A 7,332-nucleotide genomic window follows, 5' to 3' on the forward strand; every position below is an offset into this window, starting at 1 on the left:
GATTATGAGGTGAAGGATGGCGTGATCCTGTACAAAGGCAGGGTTTGGGTGGGGCTGAATGCAGCCATGCAACAAAAGATACTGCAAGCCATCCACTCCGGTGCAACAGGGGGGCATTCGGGCATTCATGCTACTTATGAACGTCTAAGACGCCTGTTCGCTTGGCTAGGAATGCGGCAAGACGTAGTCACTTTGGTGTCAAACTGCAGCACGTGCAAACAAGCAAAGACCGAGAGTATCCATACTCCGGGACTGCTAGAGCTTCTGCCTGTTCCTCCACATGCCTGGCACACCATCACTCTCAGCTTCGTGGAAGGTTTGCCTATCTCTCGTGGGTACTCCTGCATTATGGTGGTGGTGGATAAGTTGACGCGATACGCCCATTTCATTCCTCTGGCACATCCCTTCTCAGCTCTCCAGGTGGCCACCGCATTCATGACTCATGTTTACAAACTGCATGGGCTGCCGCACGAAATGGTTTCTGACCGCGATCGGGTTTTCACAAGCAACCTGTGGAAAGAGCTGTTTCGTCAGGTCGGGACGGAGTTACGAATGTCCTCGGCGTACCACCCATAGACAGATGGCACCACAAAGAGAGTAAACCAGTGTATGGAGACTTTTTTTGTGTTGTTTTGTACACTCCTGCCCACATAGATGGTTTCAGTGGCTGCACTTGGCGGAGTTCTGGTACAACACAACGCCACACTCCACGCTGCAGGCCTCCCCTTTTGAGGTGCTCTATGGTCACCCTCCTCGCCATTTTGGGATTGTGAATGCCTCAATGGCAGCTCCTGCCGATCTGAACTGTTGGCACCAGGAGAGGGAAGTCATGACCGCTTTGTTGAAACAACATCTGGAAAGATCCCGACAGCGGATGAAGGACCAGGCTGACAGAAAGAGATCAGAACGATCCTTCTCTGGGGGACTGGGTGTTCGTGAAGCTGCAGCCATACGTGCAGGTCTCGGTGGCGGCAAGGGCTAACCATAAGCTGTCCTTCAAATTTTTTGGTCCTTTCCAGGTTACAGCACGCATTCGAAACGTGGCATATCGCCTACAACTGCCGGAGGGGAGCCGAGTCCACCCAGTGTTCCATGTGTCCTTACTCAAGGGGGCACTGCCACCGGGCGCCGAGACGGTTTCTTCCTTACCGGAGCCCGCGTTGCCGTACTCGCCTCTAGACTTTCCCGAGAAGGTGCTGGCTTGGCGCCTGATTACAAAAGGCAAATCAAAGATCCCTCAAGTGCCGGTCAAGTGGTCGTCTCAGCCAGAGGCGCTGGCGTCGTGGGAAGATTTCTTCGAGATCCGGAGCCGGTTCCCAGGGGCTGCGGCTTGGGGTCAAGCCGCGTCTGAAGAAAGGGGGATGTCACGACAGATACTGCACCAAAGCCCACCAGCATTACCGGGCGGCCCAAGAGAAGAAGGAAGCCCAACAAGCTCTACGATCCATCGACCTCGGAGCTGTAGTGGACTGTTAAGTAGGCCTTGGCGGGGCAGAGAGGGGCACGGAATTGTAATAGACTAAACCCACTCCCCGTCTCCTTCCTCCTACCTCCCGATCCCCTTTCTCACTCACAAACCCTAGCGAGAATTGCCTGTAATTCGCCATGATTGCTTGAATCGAGTAAGAGGGCCGTGACATTCTGGCAGCGTGTAGTCTTGTTAATTTTTTAGCAGCGGCAACTGAGATGTGAGAAAGGTGCTGGCCTACTAGTATATAGGGGTGACAGCCTACTAACATGGTGACAGCGTGTAGTCGATGGGAATCTGCTGCGTTCAGGAATCACATTTTGGCTTGTTCCTACCGTTCTCATTGTTTATATGGATAGTTTCTGCAACAAGATGTCAATTGCAAGACAACAGAGTCTAACACTTCGGTGGTTTCTTAACAAAGTAGCTGTTGCGGAGTGAGCTGCGTTACATCTACCTTATTGCAATTTCGCGGCGCGCATCTCAGGGAAGATCCATCGGCTATTTGTGGTTCAATCCAACGGCGAAGGAGGCGGCCGATGTTTCCAATTCATCCACTGGCGGACGCGTAGCAGCCCCCTTTTGTTATTGCAAGCTTTTTTTGGACTTCGTATAATGGCAAGTGCCAAGTTTGGCCCAACATATAAACATTTCCCGTATGTTTTTTTCTAGGAGGAGTTGGGCCCGACAAACTAGGAACTGGCGTAGTCCATACCGACCCAGGGGATCGATCGCGAATTCGCTATACGGAGTCCGGGCATGTTTAGGGTTTGTGTCCACCTTTATATACACCGAGCCGCCGGCCCGTCCTCACAACAAAGGGAAACGTTGCACACCGGCGGACCGGCCTAACCGCGCGCCGGTCGCGTGCGCAGCGTACGATCCGCATTGATCGACTGGCTCCTGTTGCATCACGGACGCACATGCTGGTGGGCCTGGGCCGCCTTTCCCAACCGCCTTGTTCACTTGTTTTCTTTTTTCCGATGCAATTGCCATCAACAGCCCAGCCGAGCTACAAAGGGTTGATATTGAGCTACAACCGGCGAGTCCTTTTTGATGGAGCGGTGTGATTTTTTGCTGTGACCGGCTCCAATGAGGCATTTTTTGTTATAACCGACGAGTCGTTCTCATGGGACTGGTGTAACCTTTTGCGATGACCAGCAACGGCAAACTTTTTTTTAGTACAAACGACGAGTAGTTTTGCTGGGACGGTGTGTTTTTCGCGGTGACCAGCGACGCAAACTTTTTTTTTTGCTACAAACGACGAATTGTTTTGCTTGGACAGGTGAGAATTTTTGCCGCGTCCTAGTAGTAAAAGCCTTTTTTTTTCTGCAAAATGGCTATCATTTTTGCTGGGATTGGCGAGACTTTTTGTTGCGATCGGCGAAAATTTTGTGCTGCGTCCCACCAATATGGCAAGTTACTTTTTTTTATTGGAACCGGCAATCATTTTTCGTAGGACCGGTGACCAGCGAGAAGTTTTGCTACAACCCGACGATTGCGAGTAATTTTTTTTTGCTGGCGATCATTTGTGATGGGACCGGTGAGAATTTTGGTTACGATTAATGACCGGCGAGATTATATTTTACGACTAACAATTGGCGAGAATTTTTGCTACGTCCCCGCGATGGCAAGCATTTTTTTTTTTCGAGCCGTCGACCAATTTTACTAGGAGCGGTGAGAATTTTTGTTGCGACCGGCGAGATTTTTTGTTGCCGAGAATTTATGAAGTTTCTTTTTCGAGGATAGGAGGAGATTATTTGTTGGGAGTAGCGAGATGGAAAGCTGCGACTGGCAAGCTGATTTGCTGGGACCAGCACGGGCCATGCTACAACAAGCTTTTTGCGTGAGGCAACAGTGACGAGTTATGACGGCGACGCAGAGTGGCGGCAATGAGCTGCGACGGTGGACGAGGCATTCATGGCCGCCTTCTAGCTTCCACTTCTTCACTTGAAGCTTTTTTAGAGGCCGGTTGTAGCTTTCTCGGCCGCCGGTCATAACATTTTTCAGTGCTATTTGCAGCACCTTCGTGTGCCGGTCGCAGCCCATGCTTTCTCTGGTTGCAGCAAAAAACAATACCGGTAGTATCTTTCTCGGCCGCCAGTCGTAACATTTTTCGGTGTTGGTTGCAGCTCCTCCATGCGCCGGTCACAGCCCCAACTTTCACCTGTTGTAGCAAAAAACGACTCCATCCGTAGCAATTGGCACACTGGTTGCAACTTCGCCGTGCACCGAGCGCAACTCTGCCATAGCCGGTTGCAGCTGGGAGCATCCGGCCTGGATGCTACGACCGATGTGCGCTGCCGAATCCGACCTGGATGCTACGACCGATGTGCGCTGCCGAGATGCTGCAACCGGCATGGGGCGTGACTGGGATCAATAGATCAGTATGCTGCAACTAGCATGGTGCACGGCATCTGACGACATGACATGATAGCTTCCTCTGCAACCGGGCGCCTGCTTTTGCTTGAACCGGCGACAACGAGTGCTACACCAACAATGGTGTGTGTGCTCAAATAGGCGACTATGGATAGTACCACCGGTGAGCGACGTTACGGCCGGCGGTGGCGAGCGCTGCTGCGAGTCGTGGCCTGACGGCGAGGAAGATGTGTCGCGGTCGGTGGAGATGGCGGCGGCCGTCATCTACGACTAGTAAAGGGACGGCGGTGCATTGTATGAGTACGCGTACGCGTGCACAGGACGAGTGTTGCGCGTGCGACGGGCTGGGAACACGGGTTGCTCTGGAAACACGTAAATCACCCACATGTACAACACATGCAAAGAGCTGGGAAAGAAAGAGACTAGTGCATTGAGTGGTTGCGCACGCCCCCATCGTACGGCTGGCGAGCGACCGGCCAGGCGCTTGCGCCGGCGGACCGGCGCCTATCAGCCCCCACAACACATCCCCAGCCACATCGGCGACTTGCAAAACCAGTAAATCACTCGGCGAGTCGAGAGGCTAGGCGGATTAGACCTGCACGGCGCACCACGAAAAGCATGGGCCTTCCGCTCGACCATCGCACCCATGCGGAGGAGGAGCTCGTCGGTGACGAGAGTGCCGCACTGAAGAGGAAGGCGCCGCCGACCGGTCTCGAGGGGTGTGCCGTGAAAAGGAAGGAAGAGGATGGGTGCACCCAGGGGGAGGTGGAGGAAGCTAGGAAGGTGCATGTGGACTCCGAGAACGTATCTGGTGAAACGGCCAAACTGGTGCACCGGATGCACCAGATATACGTGGGCCGTTAGATTCAAAAGAGAGGGACAGGATTTGGGCGGCGATGGATTTGCTGGTACATTTGCAAGACAGTCCTTCAAGTACAGCTAAATCCAGCGATCTGAGCTCTCTGTACCCGCATCGTCTTCCTCTCCTTGTCATGTTCTGTACCAGCCCGCCCAGCTGCGCGCTAGGGTTCGGGAAGGCTGCTTCGTCCGTCGCCTCTCTCTCCCCTACTCCTGACCTTCTCCCCCTTCTATCCCCGTACCTAGTTCGGGCGCCGATGCGCCGTTGAAGCACGAGCTCCCCTCCTCTCCTCTGAGTCGCGCCCAACGAAGACGCCATTGCTGCCGGCGAGCGCGTAAACATAGCGGCGGTGCTCTTGTACGTGCAAAAAATTATTTTCTGCTTCAGGACCAACTCAGAAGCTGGTTTAAGTCAAAATTTTAGTGCTATATAGCTTTTATTTATCTGCTAATGAAGCTTAGCAAATGCTTGGTGGTCTAATCAGGCCTGGGAGTGATCGGCTGACTCTTTAGGTGAACACAAAGAGTGATCAGGAGTTCTGCAAAGTCTACAGACTGTTTTTCTGCTTTTCGCAAAGGATGCTTCTGCTTATCGCCGACCGACATGCGCTGTGATCTGGTTAACTTGCAATACAAAACTCATATATTCTGTTGAGAAGGTGAAATTTATTCCGAAAAATAGGGTGGAACCCCCGGCTTCATTTAATTAAAATGGAACCACATCGTAGCCAGTTACATATCTGCTCACCGACATCTGCCTATGGCAGTTCAGAAAAGCAAAAACAAAGTAGAAAACTGAAGTTCCAAACATTCTAGCACATTACAAAATCTAAACATAAACTACATGTTTCAAGCTTTAGGGAAGGTGTCCATAGCTCCAGATCACTCCACAAGGGCATCATCCACGAATAACATGAATCGAGGGATGCTTTTGTATGCCAATAGGTTGAGCACCGTGCAGATCCCATGATCATATGAACAAGACATCTTGGCTTCCTGAAAGAGACGGTGGATGCAGTTGAACTTGCAATTTTTTTTTGCAGATATGAACTTGCATGTTCAGCTTCCTGAAAGAATAGTAGCTCGTCACAACAAGCATTTTTTTTCCAGATATGAACTTGCAACAGAACATGCAGATCATACCTGAAAAAAAAAGGAACATCGCCTATTTTAATATGCACATCCAAGACAGAAAGGTCAACAAACTGATCTGGTTTGACAAGAATTAAACTTATGTTGAATAGAATTTCAACGATGCTAGTTAAAATTTGGGTACCAGAACATGACTACAACTCCTAAAATCACTAGTGAGTGTTGATTACAAAAGAATTTGTCCTTACTTGCTGCCATTGGTTCAAGCTTTTTCTTGAACTTATTGATAGCTCTTCATCTTACAATCCTGATATGCTATAGAAAATTTAAAAGGAATAGGAGTACAGCTAACCTGAAATTGTTATGGCTCAGGTGAGCAATCATCTAATCAAATCAAATTTGTAATTATGATTAGCATGTAGACAATACCAGAAAAAATAGGAATATCATCTGATTTCATATGCATATCAAGACGAAGGGTCAAAAAATGATCTGGTTGAAGGTTTTTTTTTAAATTGCTCTTTAAATTGATGGTAACCCCAGCTTCATCTTCAGATGGCTCGTCATCTTGCAGTTGTTCTTCATCTAATTTAGAAATTGCAAAAGTAAACTGAATGTATCAAGACAGTGTATAAAAGAAATGCAGCATAACTACATAAGGCCCAGCTATATTGCTTATATAGCAACTAAAAGTTCAGTACCGCTACAACCTACAACTCTTAATATATGACAAGCCCAGTTTGGAATACACTACTACTGCTGGTTCTTAATATATGACAAGCTACAAACTACACTACTACTGTCAGTTGTTAATATACAACAATCCCAGTACTTGATATATGACAAGCTAAGCTACAGCTACCAGTGCCAATTCTTAGTACACCAACACTGCTAGGTGCTAGCTAGCCTAGCTCATTTCTGAAAAATCCTACTGAAAGAAATGACCTGTTCTTTTCTGTTATGTTCTTTTCTTAATAATGAGATACTGGACCAAGAGAAGAGAACAAAATCTGAACTGAGGTGCATCTCTATTCTCTCAAGACTAACACAAAATCTTAAATTAATTTGAATTTACTCCAAGTCTTCAACAAACGTTGCTACAGGCTACATCAGTCAGCGGTATAACACTACAACTAGGATATGTACAGTGCAGTGCACTTACAGTTGCCGGATTGGAGCTGGACGCTGTGGAACATGGTGAGCTGCAGCCTCCGGCCCGCCGGATTTGATGAGCTGGACTACCGGAGCTCGGTGGCATCGAGCAGGGAGGGTATGGGGGTGTACGGCAGCCGAACATGGAAGTGCGTTGACAAGGGGAGATCAAGGAGACGCCGAGCGTCACCGCACTGCTACCTCGATGGGGAGGCCGCGGCTGGGAGGGGAGAGGCTGGGGGTTACTGGGGGAAGGGCGTCGTCTTGCTCTCCCTCTTCGGCCGGCGTCATCAGCCAGCCGCCATCAGAAGAGGATGGGGAGAGGAACAGGATAAGGAAGGAGAGGACAGGTTATGTTGAGGACTATTTCGGCATTTCGACAA

At 49.7% G+C, this 7,332-nt stretch overlaps 1 long non-coding RNA gene across 2 annotated transcripts; it reads right to left on the reverse strand.

Annotated features, from left to right (window-relative positions):
- Nucleotides 1-5,370: 5,370 nt before the first annotated feature.
- On the reverse strand, nucleotides 5,371-7,332 carry LOC125524039 (uncharacterized). Of its 2 annotated transcripts, XR_007290523.2 has the most exons (3): nucleotides 6,960-7,323; nucleotides 6,227-6,382; nucleotides 5,371-6,149 (listed from the first exon to the last, which is right to left on the reverse strand). It is a non-coding gene; the product is annotated as an uncharacterized LOC125524039 (long non-coding RNA). The 2 variants fall into 2 exon arrangements; XR_007290522.2 differs by having other exon boundaries at nucleotides 5,371-6,382; nucleotides 6,960-7,332.

This window comes from Triticum urartu, chromosome 7A (assembly GCF_056163025.1).
Source record: "Triticum urartu cultivar PI428250 chromosome 7A, HENAU_Tu73, whole genome shotgun sequence".
Taxonomy (NCBI): domain Eukaryota; kingdom Viridiplantae; phylum Streptophyta; class Magnoliopsida; order Poales; family Poaceae; genus Triticum; species Triticum urartu.